At 44.1% G+C, this 18,386-nt stretch overlaps 1 long non-coding RNA gene across 1 annotated transcript; it reads left to right on the forward strand.

The window, feature by feature from the left end:
• The first annotated feature begins 21 nt into the window (after positions 1 to 21).
• Positions 22 to 17,098, forward strand: LOC147655307 (uncharacterized). Its single transcript, XR_015284378.1, has 3 exons — positions 22 to 636; positions 15,131 to 15,351; positions 15,969 to 17,098. It is a non-coding gene; the product is annotated as an uncharacterized LOC147655307 (long non-coding RNA).
• The last annotated feature ends 1,288 nt before the right edge of the window (positions 17,099 to 18,386 follow it).

The raw sequence follows: 18,386 nt of genomic DNA on the forward strand, positions 1-18,386 counted from the left end.
AAATAAAATAAAATAAAATAAAATAAAATAAAATAAAATAAAATTCAGCTCTTCCCTGTGGCTCCATTATCCACAGATCAGCATAAAAATATGATCAAACAAGTGCCAAGGCCCAGGAAACTTGGTCAAAAGTAGCTGCACCAACCTTTCTATCTCCAGGTGCCTCATAGCTGGAAGAGAGCCATTACCCTTCACCTAAGAGAAGAGTTTTTTCCCCTGATTTTCCATGTCAAGTTTTTTCCCTTCTCTAGGAACGGTAGTGGAAGGGTTGGGACAACTCTAGGAATGGGCACACACCTGGGAAATTGGATCCCTTCTGCTTTTAAAAACAAGTGATTTATAGAATAAGGACAGAACATTCAGACAGCTCAGGGAACTCTGATTTCCAGGAACAAGCTATAAAAGCCATTTAGATTGTCTCAAAATACTTTGACATTTCCCTTTCATATTTCCAATGCGATTTCAAAGGTGAGGTAGTGCAGACCAATCTTCCTAGGACTGCCACCGATGAAGAGAAATGCAGCTGGGGAAATGATTACATGGATCAGTAGGATTTTTATCATATTTGTTTGACTCTAGAACATATTTTCCTCTACTGACTTGTAGCTGTACTACTGCAAATACATGGATTTTCATGTAAGTACAACACACTGTTTTGTGGCTGCAGTATATTGGTGAGTTCAGCTTGATCAGGAGAAAATCCCAGCCCAGGTTTTAGTAGAAATCTTCAGATACACTGATGCTGCCAGGCTCAGTGGGATATGGCACTTGCAAACAGCATGAGTCATTTGCCCTGGAGCTGTAGGAGCAGAGAAGATTTGAAGATCTAGATCAAATTGGTGAATCTGCAGCATCTGACACAGTTTAAGAGGTTAAGCCTATTTATAGACAAATGAGGGTAATTTTCATAGCTGAAGGGATTGTAATTTTTTTTCAATAAATTCATAATAAACTCTAGGGAGGAGAATACTGAGATCTGTACTCAGATAACTCTTGGAGATGAGAGGAAGTTTGTCCAAGACAAGGATGGAGTTGAAGGAGCCAGTAACTCAAGAGTGGATTATCCTCTCCCTGGATTAAATTTTGCTTTCAGGACAGTACAAAGCATCCCTGTGGAGCCAGATCTTGATCTCCCTGCCTGGTGCCTAGGTGGGACCCTCACAAGTGCATTTGAAGGGGGGAAGCAGGGAGAGACAGAATGGATTTGCATCCGCCTGGAAAAAATAGCTTATTTTCAGAGGAATTTCTGTTATCGCTTCTTGTTTTATTTCTTCTTTAGCAAAATATAATGTTTATTATTCAAAGGGGACAGCATTTTGCTCTTTTAGTGACATGAAATTAAGTAAACATTCTTGAACAGACAAATTGTGAACTATCAGCCTTACAGCCCTGTGGTAGATCACACCCCTTCTCATTCCAGTCATGTCATTTGCCTGTGGATTATGTCTCACAGCAGAATCAGCTCAAAGCCTACTTTGAATTTTGCCTAAAGTCTAACTTGAGGAAACCCTCTTGGTTGTCACTAATGGTGAAAATGAGAGTTAGTTTGCTAGTGAGTATCATCAGTGCAGTTATGTAGCATCACCAGTGAGTGAGAAAGGATGTGACTTGCTGAATGATTATGGGTAAAACATTTTTTCTTTCATGTCTCCAATGCCACATCATTAAAATAACAATGATACCAACCCCATAAGGGCATTTCAAATGAATTTGCTAAAGCCTGAAAAAACACTGCCTTTTGTGAATTGCCAAAGATTGCTTTTGTGCAATCCTACTGCAGCTATTTGCTCTTTAGGAAGTAATCACACCTATAGAAACAGTGCTCTTAATTAATATAATAATAATTTTAAATTAATGGGTATGCATCTGGATAAGCACAAAGACTTATGAAATTAATATGGGACTGATTTTGATGGAGGCTATCACCCCCCTCAGAAAAAGAAGGAAAAAAAAAAAAAGGAAAGATAGTACTAAAGTTAGTCCCCATCTCCTTTTCCTAAGATGTAGGGGGTTTAATGCTGCTTTCCATAGAAATCAAGGATGTATTGACTATGGACTCATAGACCCATTGGAAAAGCAGGACCTTGTCATAAAGGACACAAACACTAGCAGGATTTGCAGGTGCATTGGGCCTATGGACTAGTGATGCTTTCACTTAAGCAAAGGCTCTCTTGCTTGGAGGCAACCTCCCAAGTAAGCTTAAAAACTTGAAAATCATCCCCTTGAGGTCATCCAGAACTTTTTTACAAATTCAGCATAATGATGTAGGGATGTATGGAGCACTCTACTCCCTCAATCAACTCCCAAGTCTGCAATTTCAGATCATGCCAAAATAAAGCATTTCCATAGCATGCATTTCTACATCCCAGGTCTGTAGAACCAGGCCCTTGCTTGTCTTCCTGGAAAAAGCAAATTTTTCTGTTCTTTCAATGTTTTTACACCAGCCTTTCTGAGATACCTTCTTGTAACATCCCCTCCAGCATCTGTTTTATTTTAAAAGGATAAAAATGCATCGAAGTCTCACACATTCTTGCTGCTTTCAAGCTTCTCCAATTACGTGATTTATATGAATTCATTCCCTTTTTTTGTTAGGATTTTTTTTAGTTTAAATTTCATATATTCAGTGGCAAGGACAGAGACCTGCAGGGTGTGTTGTTTTTTAAAACCATTTTATTTTGTCTGCTCTGTGATGAAAACATCTCTGCAAATGTAGGATTGCAAAGATGTTTGGGCACCTGCCATCACTCTATTAACTTTAAGCTGATCCTAGGAACTGGCAGTACTTGACTATCCGGTTCCCAAGTAGCATTTGTGAACTGCAGGAGTCCTTCAATCTTGTCTTCCAAGTATGATTCCTTGGGTGCCTGCACTCACCACCTGTCTTGGTAAGCTCAACTCAGCCTGAAATCTTACAGTTAACATGAGACATCTTCATTCTTTGGCTTTTGCATGTGTGTCTCAGTACAAAAGGGACACAGTGTGAAGATGCCCAAGCTGGCAACCCAGGAGACTCAACAGCATAAAATTCGTCAGCCCCTGTGCAAGTCAGAATTCCTACTTTATGCCCTGGAGCGTGACCTGATAGTAGATAAGTCAAATACTTCTAAGCAGCCTTGTGGCATTGGTTAAGTCTCCCAGGACTAGCAGGGGCTCCCTGGATCTCCCTGTTTTCACACCTTCCCAAAAGCAGCTCCACTCAGCAAGCTTCAAGTGGGGCTAGCAATTCAAGCAACTGCCTTTGAAAACTCTAGCCTAGGTCTTTGTGAACAGATACTCTTGATAACAGCACTGCCTGGAGTGAGCAAAGAGCTTTCCTTGGGTTTTTTTTCAGTCAGAATTCAAGCAAACTTTTGCTGACCTCTTCATTTTGGCCATTTGATTTCAATGGGAAATGGACTGCACAGGGAACTTGGACCTCAAGCCTTGTATATTTTCTCTAATATTCTTTTATCTTCACTAAAAAACAATTACTAATATATTAAGCTAATGTTTCTCTACAGAGGGTCACACACAGTTCAGCATGCATCTTGCATCCAAAGATTTCTCCAGGTCTCTAGTGTTAAGTTTTTCTAAACAGGTCGGCTATTTACTTGCTGTTACTGAAGGGAACAAGCAGAGCCCTTCTAGTTGACATCTAAAATAATGAAAGGAAAACCATATGTAAACCATACTTTCTGGAAATAAACTAACCCTTCTACATTTACAGGGTCAGGGGAGTACGAGTGACCCCACATATCCCCATGTGACTGCCCAAGTTCCTACATAGCAGAAGAAAACAGGTCACACAGATGTAGTTACAGAAGTTGAAATGGGGATGCAAGGAAGATGAGGAAACATTGCCAGATTTAGAGTAACAGGTGGTTCTTCTGTGGCATCCACAAGGAACGAGTGGTGCAGGGTGCTGAGAGCAACCTGTGCCGAGACGCCTGCACAACACAGGGTGGAAAAGTGTCTGCAGGGATGGGGCACCATGGAAAATAAACAGAGGAACCTGCACATGTAGCATCAGCCCTTTCCTATAATTGGTCCTGCAAGGAGCTTCAGAGAAACCTGACCCAGTGATAAAGACTGTAGCTTAGGACTTTGGAAAAATGGGATTTAGGCACCTGCTGCCCAGACTATGTCTTACTATCAACAAACAGCTTGGCCACAATGCATGTATCCCAGCAAGTGCTTAAATACCTTCACAGACGTGGGTGTTGCCGTCTCAGTTCTCCTGTTTCCTTTCCATGCTGAGCAGAAAATAGCTGGTCTCTAGTTTGCATGTTGGAGAAGACAAATGCACTCAGCTGTGTCAAATACTATTTGAAATGAGTTTCATATTTTAGGGGCCCACTCAACTCAGAAGAAAGAAACCATTCCCATTTCCAGCCCAGCAGAGGCACCTCGTGTGACCCTGCAAGTTTCTGCCCAGCAGAGGACAGGTCACACAGAGACAGTGACAGAAATCCAAGCAGAGAACTGTGATCCAGAGATTATCAAGCCCTGGCAGCTATGGGGGTGAATTCAGAGCAGTCAAGAAGAAAACAATTAGCACAAGGTTTGAAACACAGTCTCTGTGGAAGCTCAGAAAGACTTCAGAAATATTTCAGTGTCTCATATGGATATTGAGCTGGGTTCTCCACTATTCTACCCCTCATGTGAGCACTGGCCCATAAAGTAAACACAAAAAAATACTATAGTCATTGTTTACCTCCAATTCATGTTCTAAAGGCTGCCCAAGAGAAGGAAGAGCTGTATTTTAACATACTAAGCTTATAAGACTACACTGCTGCCATGTGCCCAGGGCATTCAAAGGGTGCAGCCAGACCCTCCCTAGGCCCACTGACCTTTTCCCATTGATGACTAACATCAGGCCTGCCTTACGAGCAGAGACCAACTAGTCCAGAGTGGCAGTTCCTTGGCAGGAACTTAGTTCACCTTTTGGTGCCACATTTAATAACCCTGGGTGGTACTTATTGGAATACATTTTCCATCAAGTGACATGCCAAAGCCTTGATGAAATCAGGCCTTCTGTCTGATGTCAATCACCTACCCTTTGCCAGTTCAAAAGTGCTATCCATGCTGGAAAGGCACATCCCAAGGTGTGCTTCAGCCCCGAGCATGCAGCTAAACCTGGTCTAGCAACATGCTGTAATAGAAAGAAGTCATAATCCACAACCTTCAACCTGCTCTTCTACACTTTGTGTTGAACTACAGACTCACCAAATTACTGGAGGTACTTTCAAGTGTCATTCTGTCTGTTTTATGTGAAATCTTTCATGGACACTGGAGCTGGAATATACAGAAGCATGGGTATCTACTGAGGGACATTAAACTGGAAGTGCATCTGCCACCTTATTTTGCAGACTTTACATGGTCTTTACAACAGATTGACCCAAACAGCTGATTACAAAAATATGAAGATGTATTATGGCATGGGCAGTGTTAAGCCTCAGCTCATGGCCCAAGGCTATCCTTGCTAAATATGCAAAAGTAGGCATTGTTCTCACCCTAGATTAGGTTATACTGTCAGTTCTTGTTGTTCCCTGGTGTCAATAGGAAGTATGTTCTCTGGCATCTGCATCAGGCCCGTTTGCACCAGTCCCCGATGGCTGCAGAGCTGCAAATTCTGCTCGTGGGTGGTGACTTTGCCTCCTGATCTTTTGTTTTCAAAATGCAGCTGCAGAGGAGAGGAACATGGCATCATTATTGCTATGAAAGGTCTTTTCATCCCCTGTGGTTTCCGGGTTAGAGCTGTGTTGGCTGAGGATTCCTCCCCCAGGGTGGAGGAGTAATGGAAATGCAGCCTAAAACAGGATCAGGAGGAAGATGTGAAAATGAGCACAAATTTACAGTGTATGAGTCAGTGCCACAAGGAATCTCTATCCCATAAGTCAAGATCACACCTCTGCTTGGTACAGTAGAGCTGTTCCCACACAAAGAGAAGGCACCCTGTGGTGTTCAGCATCTTAAAAAGGACTTATGTCCTGACTGAAGGTTTAATAGTGGGAAAATACTTTCAGGTGAGTAAAATTGCAATTTCAGAGAAGGGTAAGAAAAGCAAGCATGGCATGCTGCATTCATGATCTGCTGTAAAAGAATATAGACCAGGCACTGAGGCCAAACCCTCTGCATCTGCAAATCAACAAAGCCTCACTGATGCTAAACTGATGCTGCACTGTTTAATTCTGCTGATGAGCTAGCCTTTGTCATCAAAACTTTTACTGTAAGGAGTCCCTCATGGGATATTGTATTTTAAAATTTTTATTAACAGCCTCACTTTAGATTGTTCAGAGGAATCAAACTATAGCACAAGTAGTATGCAACATGGGCTGATTAATTCCAAAGACAAGTTCACTGTTGAGTGTCTCCAGAGTTCCTGGCCCTATAAATCTTCAGTCCTCGGCAGACTAGGGCTTCCAGTGGCTGGAGCTCCAGCCTGAGCCTGTGGGTTCTCCAAGGCAGATACCAAGTCCTCAAAGTGGGAAGAATTTGTCCTCCAAGGAAGGAGACAAAACCCAACAGAGAATGACCTTCTCTTTCTAGGTAAGTGTGAACATGGCAAAGCACAGTGAAGCCCAGAGAGCAGGGCCAGGATTGAGCTAGGCAGGATTAGGAGGTTGACACTCAAGGCAGCCACAAGGCAGAACAGACAAGCTGCAGTCTGCTCTGAGCTAACGGTCCAAGGGACTGGCACAATTGTGATAAAGAAGCAATGTAAAAATAGTTATTTTTATTGCTGTATTTGTCTTGAGGACAAAACACTTAACTAAAGCAGAAATCTGATGTAAGAGGGCAGGTCAGAGCAGAACAACAGTGGCTGGGACAGCTGGTGGGACTGCTACAAAGACCTGACCACTGGGCCGTCCATCCGGACATCCTGCTTGACACCAACCCATCGCTTCTCCGATGGGCCCAGCAATGGCCAGAGAGCAGCCTCATGCCACACTGCCTGCTCACCTGTCACATGCAGGCAGAGCAGTGCACTGGCTGTGCAGCAGCCTGCCCACGGGCAACCTGGCAGCCCAGGGAGGCACCTCGCATTCCTCCGCCGTGAGTGCCGCCGCGCCCAGCTGCCTGCCAAGTCACCGTGTGTCCCAGTGCCAACCCTCCCACCAGCGGCTCTCCTGAGGAATGCAGGAGGAGCTCTTCCAGGAGAGAAGGTGCTCACAGAGGTGGTGGACAGGTGGTGTCCCTCCCCATCTGTGGGCAGATGGTTTGGGGTCAACTATTTCCAAGGAATTGCGAGATGAGGATGACTCATGCTCGAACATGTACCAGCCTGGGAAACACCCCAAGAAACCCAGGACAGGGGAAGCCCAGGACAGACTCAGCCCAGGACAACAGCCTGGACCATACCTGTGCTCTTGGCACCCACTTCCCAACCAGTTCCTCATGTGTCCATGCAGATGTGCACCTGCACAGGCAGAGGGGATACTTGTCACCCCCTAGATCACTAGGGCATGGCCAAAGGCAGGCCCTGAGCCACAGAGGGTCCACTCTCCACATCTCCTGTTTAGGTGGGGAGCTGTGGCACTATATTATGAAAGCCTGTGTGTAATTTCTCAAATAGCTGGTCTCTGCTGATCTCAGTTTATAAGTGCAATGCCTTTTTCCCTAATTGCTAGACTGAAAAAATGCTAATGGCATCCGAGGTTCAGGGTGTTCCCAAATAAAAATCATGTTTCCAAGGGCATATGGACATCTTCCTTTCTTCCATGAATTTGCATGGCTAGAACCTGTTGAACTGCTGACAAGGCACTAGGAAGAGCAGGATCAGGTCATCCTCTGGAATCCATTGTGGCTTATTTGAAAGCAGACAGTGTTTCAAATACCAAAAGCTGAATAGAAGATGCCATTTGTTACTTTTGGGAGCAGATTTCCATTGTAGAGGGCCCAGTCTTATTTGTACTAGATTGCCTTATAATGTGCAGGTGATTTATGCCATTCTTCAACTACAAACTATATTTACACCCACTCTATGGTCTCTTTATATTGCTGAAGTGTAGTAATGTGACTGTAGGGTAAGTGAAAGAGATAATTTGTCTACAAGAAGAAATTCATCACAATAAAGGTATACATGAAGAGGAATCTTTTTTATCTTGGAAAATATTCTGTCTGGTTTCCTCATGTGAAAAAAACCATTCACAACATAGATTTGATCTGCAGGCATTGTTTCCAGTGACCTGAACACCACAGATATGTGTGACATCTTCCTCTGAAATGGGGTCAAAAATTATGAATCTCTTCTGTAACTAGCTTAATTTTTATTCACAGTATTTATCCAAAGATACCAAGCAGAGAGTAAAAGGCAATCTAAATTGTGAATGAGGATAAATTTATCGTGCTTGCTTTTTTTTGATTTGCTTTTCCAGCATCCGGAAAACAGATCTCTTCCTATTCTAAGCTATTTTTCCAGGGTGATTTTACTTACAGTCAAAAATGAGCATTGTGAAACCAACTGTTAAATTTAGATCTTCAGGCTGTTTTCATCAGAACAAAAACACAGGGATTTGTAGCTGTCAGCTTCCCTGGAACTGGTTCATACAGAAAGACCAGATCCTGAGCTCAATTAACTTAAGGTGGTTTCCAGTGATACTGGAGACACAGGCATGAATCCAAGGTGCCTTTGGACCTTACAATGAGGGATCTTTTCAGTATTTCAGGCAATGACCGGACTGGGAGACGTAGCTGGGAGAGTGCCACTTTAGTGGTTTCTCACTGCTAGCTTCCTGCTGAAACTTTTGAAAGAGGAAAACAACATTTCTGGTTTCTCATTTTTCTTTCTATTTTAGGATATTATTTTGGCTACAGCTGGAGGTTTCTAGCTTTGAAAGCCAAATTCTACCATTAGATCAGCAGGGCATTTTATCTGGGAGGGAATGAAAAATGTCTGGAACATATAATAGAGGACCAGCAGGATTCTTCTCCAAATACTGGTCTCAGTAGATCCATGCCAATTTTGTATTGGGCATAATGTTATATCTTCTTTGAGAGGGGGCAGTTCTAGTGCTACCTGCACCACTAAAACACACACCTTGTTTGCTTGTAATAGGGCCTAAGTCCTCCCATGAACTGTCTGATGGCTTTTAAGACCAGATTGCTTAATATCCAAAATTACAATTACCTTATTATTCTGGATAGAGTATTTTTGTCCAACATGTCAGAGAGATGAACACTGGTTTTAATACAATGCCTCTGAAGTTCACAGCAGTGTTTTCTGAGAAAAGATGTCTTGATTCACTGGTAAAAGCAATGTCTTTCCAGAAGAACAAATCAGCCCGTTACTGGATAAGCTCTTGCCTTTGGAACTGTACTTTAGTCTTGGAATTTCATCCAAGAAGTACATTCTAGGCCAAAAATCTGGTATCTGCCACTTGAGTTCTTATCACATTCTGTTAGTCCAGCAAGCCAGAACAATGGTCTGACTGCTACAGTTTATTTTCAGGAATCAGTTGTATCCTTTAAAATGTTCATGTGTAGGCTCTTTTGTTGTTGTTGTTGTTTTGAATGTCCTTTGCACCAGATTAGCTTGTCCCAGTCCTGTATGTCATCTTTGTGTGGCTTTTTTTATGGAAAAAACTTACAGCTTTCTACCAGACTCACTGCTGCTGACAACCTGTACAGGATAAAGTAAATTAAACCATGAATGCGGTTGGTCAGAAAATTAGGTTTACATGTGAAGAAGCACAGTTCCAGGGCTGCCTTTTAGTATCCTCATTAAACATTATGGAACCTGTTGTTAATACATTTTATGCTGCCAACTGGATGAGCCAGGTTAGCAACAAAATCCCTAAGAAGCACAGGAGTTGTCCTCCCAGAGAAGAAAAATGGTTTGTTACTAGAGTCATTGATGCTAGTGCACAACAGAAGACTTTCAGTGGCTCATAAGGACAGCCCATAGGAAAGGATAGAAAAGCAGAGAAACAAAAATCCTGCCTCCTGAGGCACACTGAGGTAACATCACAATTTTAGCAACCTCTTAATGTTTCTAACCCGAGTTTCCCTGGAAAGCATGAATTTCATGAAAATGTCGTACCGTTGAATTTAACCTTTTCCTGGTGGAAATAATGCAAGCAGACATTTTGCCTGCTGAGATAATGCCTCTTTTTCCTTTCTGTTGTTAAGGATAGAAATATTTAGGCACATTATATAGAAAACACATAGGCTACAGATGGAGAAAAGAGAAAATCTGGGAGACGATGTCCTCTTCTGCCCTTTGTGATACCCGTGCCTGGGAAACAGGGGGATATTTTTGGAATATTATTTTAAAAAGCTGGGAGGGGCTATCAGGTTTCGTTTCATCTGTTGGTTCTGATCTGTGATGCCAATCATGCTACAATTTTAAATTGTAAAATTAAGTCCTGTGTTGTGAGGAGCAAAAAAAAGGAGACAATGACCTTCTTCAGAGCTGGGGTGTACCTGTGGCGATCTGTGCTTTCACCACTAAGCCCATGTTACTGCAATTACTGTCTGCCTCGGACTCACTGATGTGAAGCCTATTACATTGGCTTAGTCAGACAGGTCAGTGCAGGAATCCTCTGCTCTCCAAACCTCAGCCCCTGCCAGGACAGAAAATGGGCTCCCCTTTCTAGAGGGACTGTGGTTTTAACTAACAGTGTATGTTGGTATGTATGATGGCTCACAAATTCATGGCATAACTGACATCTAAATCCTCAAGTCCTTACCCAAGGCTCCCTCAGGAGGATCCATCTGGACCCCATACACCTTAGTAAAGAAGGATCAACACAGAGCACAAATTACCCCCCCACGCATTCCTGTCCTCTCTGGGAATAGCATCCATCTGTGCTTTGCATTTTGTCCCTTCTTTACAGCCTACAAATCTTTCAGCCATTTTGGTTTTACACTGACTTCTGCTGAAACAGCTGATGATCGTACAGTGTGACCATGTGGGGAAGATGGCCCAGAGATGCACCGAGTATATCTGTTTATATCCAGATAAGGCTGGGTATTGCGATGGAGAATGGCTTTGAAGGTCCATCAAGATAAGGGAGTTGAGTGGTATCCCCAGCTGACTTTTCTTGAGAAATACATTTGACTGTAATCTTGCACAAATCCCAGCACTGGGGAAGGGTGAAAAGGGATCAACTGTTCTCATGGTATCAGTCATTCTTTAAGCTTTCAGCTATAGTGAATCCACACCAGAAGATAAGGTGGCTTCCTACTCTGATGGCACGAAGGCTTTGGAGCTAATCTTGGGTCTGAAGATTTTAAGTTGAATTTACCTTCCCTTTCTTTCTTCAACTTAAATGCCCTGTTTCAAAGACATTGTTAAATCAGTTTTATGGGAAAATCAATAAATTTACATTCTGGCTTGCAGGGTTGTATATTGTTTACACTGCTACCATGATCTAATTTAGCTGGAGGAGTTAGACTCCAATATGATGAAAAATGCTGTTTCTGCACAGACTAAACAGTAGCAGCTTTGTACTAGGTAAGTGGCAGTGCCTGGGAACAGGGGGAAAAAGCTGGTATCAGGCAGCTTAAGGTAGCTGTCTTATGATGTATCTTTGCATATCAAATAGCTCAGAGAGATCTAAAACTTCAGCTGTTTAATCAGCTGTCACCTCTTCAAGGTTTCCTAATTCTCCTGTGCTACACACACTGCCTTTGGATGATACGCATTTTCCACAGACACATGACAGGACCTCCGTCAGGGCCCATGTATCTGTCATTACCCTCCCACACCAGAACTAATGTCCTTCTCATAATGGATATAGATATGTAGATACATGCAATATATCCCCTTCCAGAAACAATTTCCAGGCTTTTTCTCCATTAAGTTAGCCTCAGTTGTATTATCTCAAATAAATTTTGCTGCAGTTCTTGCTGGATATTCAACGAAAAGACAAATGTTGTAAGCACTTACATGAGTTTCATGTTCAGTGGAATTGCAGGTCACTAAACTTTGATCCAGAAGCGTTTCCCTTCCCTGTGCTCCAGCTGGTGAACTTACAGTGGTCGTGCTTTAAAAGTCACCCTACACTGCACAGTGCTCAGCACCCTCCAATACATAGCATAATATCTTCTGGGAAATCTTTTTTTCTTGACCACCAGCTCTGCCTCTAGGCAGCAGGGTTGGAGGAAGGGGACTGCAGCCATCAGCAAAAAGCCTCATTTGAACTACCACAGAATTTCAAGCTAGGGTATTCTTTAGGGACACACACTGCAAATTTAAGATCAAAACCTGCTGCACTGATATCAATGGGAAAGTTGCCAACAGCAGCTGCAGATGCCACATTAGCTGTTCTGGCAGCAGACTGTTTTGAACTCTCAGATGGAAACAGATATTGTGTCCCACCTAGCCTGGGCAAATGCCTGTTGAGTTAGAGCAAGAGAACCTTAAAATTAGATGGAAACATATGAGGACTCAGCTTTTTTTTTTGGTGCAATAAGACTGGGAAATCATATTAGAGAATATAGCTCTGAAAAAAAGCAATTCCTGCTCCCCAGAGCCTGTAACCTAAAGAGCAGGACAGGACAGACTCAGCTGACAAATTTGTTCTTGAAGTAAATTACTGAAATTTAAGAATTTCCTGCCTGTGAGCTGAGCCAGGATATGTGTCCTAAGCAGACTTCTGACTCGAGTGGAACAAAGGTAATCTGAGTGGAAGGCCAATTCCATCCCTGTACAGCTGGTGCACACAAGAAGCATGGAGCCACAGCGTTCCTCCAGCTCTCCTTGTGTCCAGGGACTTGTTAAACCCAGGCCATTTGGCATCTTGGCTATCATAAAATGGAAGAAAAGTGCTCTACCGGGCCAGGTGATGAATTTTGGATCAGAGGAACAAAATTTTCTTCTCAATTGGCCTTTCACTGTAATGTGGCAGCTCACATATCTTACCACGAGCCAACAAAGAATGACAGGTAACTTTTTTTCCCCTTTAGGACTGACTTGCAATGGCTGGTTAGAGTACCTAACTGCTTCTGCAGAGCTCAGAGGCTCTTAGTGTGCAGCAGCTCTTGCCAATAAAAAAGCCCAAAACTGATGTTCCAGCTATGTAGGTGGCCTGTTTGGACATCTGAATTATGAACCCAGTGAGTTTGCTGAGTTATTCATCCTGCAGTCCTGTATCACAATTTTCTTATGGCCCAGATTAATAATTTTTCCATAAACCCCAACCATCTGAACCCCTGCAGAATATAAGGGGGCCTTCATGACCTTGAGGTATTATCACAGCCTGCTCCTCAACCTTTGTGAAAGGAACCTGTGATACTCTCTAAAAAATGCTTCTGCCCATCACTCAAGTGTTGAGATGAGCAACTTGGCATGAGGCTGTATAATTCTAGTAAGAGACAGAACTTGTCTTTTGAATGGGAAGACTCTCAAAACAGTAGGCTTTTTTATTTCCTGCTGTTTTAGTGATATTTTCAAATTTAAAAAACAAGCTACTAGATATGTATTTATAAAGATAGATCTGGTACTACTTAGAGCTTCCTTCTATTTTACAAGGAGAAGACTGCCTCTTTCTCAGCTAAGTCTTGGAATGGTTTTGCAGCCAAAGGAATACTTACTCCAAGTTCATTTCTCCTTTTGCAGGTATCAGTACTGTGCCCTTTCTTTGCAGCTACCAGCTCTGGACTGACGAAAAACATCTTGCAGAGTACCTCTCTTGGGTTATCTCCTTTTCCCAGTATCTTCTAGGAGATGAGTTCCCATTGCATGCAAAAAAACAAAGAGCTCTCAAGAATGCAGTAGCCGTCCATCATCATTTCAGCACAGTGTGTGCTGAAAAATCCATCCTTGTAATAACAGTGATGCTGCTGTGACTACTTGGCACTTTTCTCTGCAAATCCACTTGCTTGCTGGAAAAATCAGGCATGCTCAACCCCATGCCTGGCCAAGAAACTCCAGATGCTTTATTGCTTCATTCTCATGCTGTGTTTAGACTTTTCATGCTTTCATATGAAAACACATGGGAGCCCTAAGTGGGTACTCTATTTATTTCTTCTGTAAAGCCCCTTTACTTTATGAGAGTTAAAGGTTACAAGGAGTGAATGGCTGTTGACTCCAGGGGTTACTCCTAAAAGGCAAACCAACACTGATTTTTATTTCTGTTTATCTGATGCCTGCAGAACACTATACACCATGTAAACATCAAAAGGCACTGAAGGGGAAGTTGAAAGCAGGGGCTGACCACTGTGGTTATGTCTGCACACAGCACAAAGAAGCACAAAATAAGTATTTAAAACTGTTGCTGCTGAGGACACCTAAATCCCTGCAGTCCTGGTTCTCAAAATTATGCATTAGCTGCTCCATAACAAGAAGGCCTGATACACTGGCATCTTTCCATGAGATTGCGAGTGCCAAGTACTCAAGGACCACTATGCAGCCTTAAAAAACATAATATTCCTTCTTTATTTTCTTCTTAACCCAAATAAGGGGTAATTTGCATTTTCTGAGTCATGTGAGCATGCTCGGAAGTTACTTTGTATCTTCTCTGCAATTGTCAGGGCTCCAAATGTTCATTCTGGATTTAAACTGAAAGCTGAGCTTCTCACCCCAAAACTATGCTCCAGATATTGGTGCTGTCAAAAGAAAGCCAGCTATCACAAGGCTTACGATAAAAATCAGAAATCCAGCAACTCTCCTTCCAGCAAAGCATTCTTTGTGGCTACGAATAGCCAGCTGAATCTCAGCTATGTGGCTTCAGAGACGGAAATGAGTACCTCCGGCTGCACAGCAACAACCCTTAACTGCATTAACTCAAGAAGGTGACTCCACCAGTGTCCCTGGTCACTGGCATCCATGCTGCCCCATGGGCAGCCCAAAAGAGGGCAGTGATACAGAAAACAAAGCTAAAATAGTGGTGCTTATAAGTCATAGATGTGAGAAATAAAGAATAGATGGCCTTGGGTAGAAAACAGCATGAAGACCAGTAATTACAATACTGGTCTGAGTTAAAGCACATGGGCCAAGTGGCCCCGTTCAATTAGAGATGTATTTGGGAGAGGTCCCACATGAAGCTGCGGTGCTATTCCTGGACACACTCTGGGTGAGCTACGCTGGCAAGGAATGTGTGCTTCAGGAATGCGGCTGGACAGGCTGTGTTTAGGAAAAGTTGTGTATCCTACCAACAGGGTGGAGGATCGGAACACTCTAATAACCACGCTCCTCTCTCCACAGGGGTTTTTATACAGCACATCACCCTGCTGCCCCTTGCAACCAGCTCCTGTGGCTGCACTGAGCACTGGCCACCCGTGAGACGCAGCTACCCCAGAGCAGCTTTATACAGGGCACCCCTCTCAGGCAGGGATGCTCACTGTGTCCCACTGACACTGCCAGTGTGGTGTTGAGGCAAGAAAAATGTAGAGCAACGCAGGCTGGAACTTTCTGCAGAAATGGAGGTGAGCATCCAGAGAAACTCGTGTGGGGTCTTCACTGAGACTGAGCAGTTAAGCTCTGGCTATCATGGAAAGCACCTGCTGGTGCAGGAGAGGGCTTTCTGAGATGTGGAAAAATGAGCTATTCTGTAAAACAGGTAGTTCTGGGTTAGAAACATCTAACGGACAAGAGGGTCAGCTAAGGGGCACCTTCAAAGCCAGCCAGGAACAACTTCTTAGGCAGCTTCCCCCACACTGTTTTCTGCAGCATGACCATGAATTGCGCACTTGCACAGTGAGAAAACATCTCTTTTCAGAGCTTATGACGGAGGGTAAATGTGCAGTGTGGTCCAACAGCAAGGGGTTACCTTTGGATTTTCTCCCTCATCATGTTGAATGGAGGCCTGGAGCAGGCAGCATGCCTGATGGGCAGGGCTGTAATGCCCTGGCACCTTCCCAGACCTCACCTGGGGCCACCTCTCACCTTCAGAAACTGCCCTGCCCAGGAATGACTCTTCACATGAAGGAAACAGCTGCTTTCTGCAGGCTGCTGGAGGGACAGAAGGGTGGAAATTTTACACTCCGTTCCCTCCATCTGTGTTCCTGCCTTCCCTTCCAGGGACATCTCTCCTCTGTTGCAGGCTTGTCCTTGGATTGCATCATCTTTCCACCTAGGAAGGCTCTGAATCACTTTAAGAGACAGGAAAATGTAGATGCAACAAGGCTGAAAAAGGGAGTACCTGACATTAACCACCTCCCTTCAACAGGCATCCAGAGAATTCAAGCAGCTGGGGGTAAAAAATGGAGAATTTGTTTCACCAAATCCCGCGCCCTGAGGCTGTGGGCAACCAGGCAGCAATGCTTGTTGCACAGGGGACACAAAAGCCACAGATAATGCTGCAGCACCAAGAACAAACTTCAGACTTATTGTAAGAGCCACAGCCATGATCTGCCACAGAGAGGACAGAAGAGATGAAAGGCATGGCCACTGTTTGATGTCCCCAGGAGGTCATTGATTATTCTGGAAAATCAACTCTCACCTGCACTATAAAGGCAGGCCAAGCCAACCCCACTGCTGACTTGATCTTTGCAGGTGTGATACCCTCCAGCTTTCAGTGCCTTTCAGTGCCTTCCAGTGCCTTCTGCTTTCCCCACTACTGGCAGTGCAGCACACACACTGCTGTGGACCTTGGGGAGGCCCTGATGCTGATCCAGCTCTTGGCTTGGTTTGTTGGTGTCCCACAGAGAAACCTGCATCCTGCAGGACTGTTGCCACAGCCTGCTCAGACACCGCTGGCCTCTTGCCCACTGTAGCTGTACTCTGTATCCTCTGCATTGTGGAACTGAATGTCCAGTACTAACAGCTCATGACTGCAAAATCCTGGGCTTAATGCAGTGAGAAGGGGGTGGAGACACTCTTTCACATGGAAAATATATATTTTCTATGCAATCATATCCCAAAGTCTGTTGTCAGCTACATCATGTACAGTTTACCATAAGCAAGGAATAATTCCCAGATATACTTCCAATTTGACAAGATACAAGTCCCTCAGGCTGCTCCTCTTCTCAGTTGGTTTCCTGACATTAATTTGCTGCCAGCCTCCTGCCTCCTTTAGATCCACCTATGGCACGGGGAAGAGGGAGGATGGGCTGGCCCATTGCGTGCAAGGAACACAGAAGTTGGCTCTCAGACAACACCCCACTGTTTGTCTTTTGTGCATGGGGAACTGCCAGTACTATTGTGGCTTCTTCTCTCTGTTCTCTGTCCTAAGCACATCACCTTGCATTTAGGGGTACATTTCTGTGAACCGAGGTTCACAGAAGCATCATTTTATTTCTCCTAAATGCTTTTTATTTTCATGCCAAAACCCCTTGCAGGTATTTGCCCAGGAAACTGTATTCCTTTCCCTCTGGTTCCCAAGGAGCTGCTGCTCAGCACTGATCCCATTTCAGTGTGGAGCAGGTTTCTCCCCCCAAGATCAGGTAACTCACCGAAGATACGGCAGCAGCTGGCTGCCCTAGGGGCCAGTGTCCCGGCTTAAGTTCCCACTAGTGACTAGCACAAATGGCCCTCTCAACCCAATATCAGCAGCCAAGATCCCATCCAGAGGGTTAAAATTTTAAGCTCAGACTTTTAAAGGCAAAAAAGAAAAAGTCTGGCATTCTGACCTTGCCCAGAGCTGCCTCCCTCAGCCTTTCGGCATCCTTTTCGGTGCCCTTGTACTGCCAGACCCTTGGAGTGAGTCAATGGAGGATGTACCCAGTGACTCCTCGACCTCATCTAACACTGGAACCTGCTTTCAAAGGTGAGTCATGGCCCAGCACCTCCCTGCAGGCTGTGTAGCTTGCCTGGAGAGAAGAGGCTGGCTTCTACACATCCTTGCATGCCAGCTACCTCCTTGATGAGTACATAAGGTCTAATGGTCACAGGATGGGCAGGCAGGAACTGCTGTGATTTCATCACAGCTGTGACCTGATTCACCCTTCATCACATCATTTACTCTGCCTTTCTGTGGAGCAAGAGTCATGAGACTTGCCTGCCTGGTATGAGGATTAATTCCCACCAGCTAATGCTTTGAAGATGAGAACAGCAGACATCGCCGGGTGCCGCTGTTGCTGTTAGACCTGTGCTCAGCCCAGGCCTGGGTAATGCTTAGATCAGGATTCCATGGTGAGAGGCATTTATGTCACTGGTGTCTGTGTGACACCCCTCTCCTGAAAGGATCCCAAAGGGATTAATTTTTGTGTACCTCAAGGGACCCAGATCTACTAGATAGTCTCCAGGAGGCTACTGGGCAGGAGCATGAGTATCCCCTCCCATGCCTAAGGACAAAAGAAGGCCTGATCCAGGGTAGAACTACTGAATTTTTTTGGAAGATAAGGCTCCACAGGACACATCTGAGCATCCAGAGAGTCACAGGGTAAAACCAGCTCCCCTAAAGCATCCCTGGAGCACACAGGCCAGTGAGCCAAGCTTATTTCTGGCATTTGCTCTCAGTCAGTGAGTTGCTACTTTCAGGGAACAGAAGTGTAGTAAAATAAAGCTTGGGCATGACTCA

This window comes from Cyanistes caeruleus, chromosome 1, assembly GCF_971803275.1.
Source record: "Cyanistes caeruleus chromosome 1, bCyaCae1.hap1.1, whole genome shotgun sequence".
Classification (NCBI taxonomy): domain Eukaryota; kingdom Metazoa; phylum Chordata; class Aves; order Passeriformes; family Paridae; genus Cyanistes; species Cyanistes caeruleus.